Below are 1,773 nucleotides of genomic sequence, written 5' to 3' on the forward strand. Positions count from 1 at the left end.
ACAATTGCAATTATGGGTCAAATAGTTCTTAGCATCACTACAAAATATTTCTAAAACATACTAAGAAATTTAATAAAATAATCACATTAAATATTATTTAGAATGTTTTAGGCATATTTTGTAATGATAAGAAGAACTATTTGACTCACAATTATAACTGTTACAAAATAGTTCCATCATTATTACAAAATAGTTTGATAATCACTACTATCTAAATTATAGTTGTGTCATTTTAGTATCCGACAACAAAAAAAATTCACACAATCAGAACACATCATAATCACAACTCTAACAAAACAGATCAATCTGGCAGTAAAAAAAATTCACTACTTCTCTCACGATATATCCTAAATTAAAAAGCAAACTATGCTTGATTCTTGCAAACCCCTTATAGCCCCATCTTAAACTCTCTATATTTAAGAAACTAGCAAGAAAATTAGAAGACAACATTAATTGAAAAATATAAATGAGAACCTCTCCAATGTGGCTGTTAAAACTGGGGTGTACATAAATAGTACACGTGATAGGTTGTTTGATACATTCTTCTATGTCCTTTTACTCACCCTAGCCATGTTAAATTTTCTGTAATCAGCTATCTTGAGTATTTCCTGCATAAAAAACAAACGGTAACGATAAGACTTTTACTAAACAGTATAAAGAATTACACTTACACACTGTGTCACATGGCGTTTTGCATTTACTCTTTGCCTTAATGAAGCGATAATCTTTTTCCTTACATAAGCCTTGTTACTTAGTAAATCGATATGCCATCGTATAGCTAAAAGGGGAAACACTCATTTTTTTTCTATTCTTTTAGTAGTTTCAATCATTGGGTAGTGTTCAAACATACAGTCAATTAGTTTCTATTCAAACCTGGACAACAACTGTTTGACTGCATGATTGAATACTACCCCTCAGTTGCTGTTCAAACATGGACAACAACTGATTGACTGCACTGAAACTTCTAAAAAAATTGGAGAAAAATGAGTTTCCCTTTTAGCCGTACAATGACATATTGATTTACTAAGCAACAAGGTTGATGTAAGGAGGAAGCGTTTTCATTTTAGTAAAGTGTGGTCACTTGAGAAGTGAATTAGTGACTTGAAAATATTTAAGTGTAGGTACTTGAAATGTGAACTTTTGTGACTTGAACTAATTACTTGAATGTGATTAATTGTATAGATGGAACCTGATTATAGCTGGATATATCAATGAAATATTGATAATAGAATGGGTGAGGCTGAGAATGAGGATGCGGATGATGAGTTGTAGTTTTTAGATTATCGCTTTATTAGGACAAGGAGTAAATGCAAAATGACACGTGACACGGTGTGTAACTGTAATTCTTTGTATTGTTCAGTAAAAGTTTTTATCTTTATCGTTTGTTTTTTTATACAGGGAATACTCAAGATAGCTGATTACAGAAATTTAACATGGCCAGGGTGAGTAAAAAGACTATAGTAGAATGCATCAAACAACAACCTGTCACGCGTACTATTTATGTCTCTCCTATTTTAACAACCTGTGCTATAAGGGATTTGCAAAAATCAGGTGAGTCTCATTCCTTCGTGAGGGAAGTAGTGATTTTTTTTGCTGCTGGATTGATCTGTTTTGTTAGAGCTGTGATTGTGATATGTTCTATTCATGGTTGTGTGTTGATGAATTTTTTCTGTTGTCAAATATTTAAATGACAATATTATATTTTAGATAATAGTGATGATGAAACTATTTTGTAGTGATGATGAAACTATTTTGTTATAGTTGCAATTGTGG

General features: G+C 31.5%; 1 long non-coding RNA gene across 1 annotated transcript; it reads left to right on the forward strand.

The window, feature by feature from the left end:
- Positions 1 to 6: 6 nt before the first annotated feature.
- Positions 7 to 1,663, forward strand: LOC124895428. The gene is made up of 2 exons (XR_007051706.1): positions 7 to 1,329; positions 1,399 to 1,663. It is a non-coding gene; the product is annotated as an uncharacterized LOC124895428 (long non-coding RNA).
- The last annotated feature ends 110 nt before the right edge of the window (positions 1,664 to 1,773 follow it).

Source organism: Capsicum annuum, unplaced genomic scaffold (genome assembly GCF_002878395.1).
Source record: "Capsicum annuum cultivar UCD-10X-F1 unplaced genomic scaffold, UCD10Xv1.1 ctg82033, whole genome shotgun sequence".
NCBI classification, from domain to species: Eukaryota; Viridiplantae; Streptophyta; class Magnoliopsida; order Solanales; family Solanaceae; genus Capsicum; species Capsicum annuum.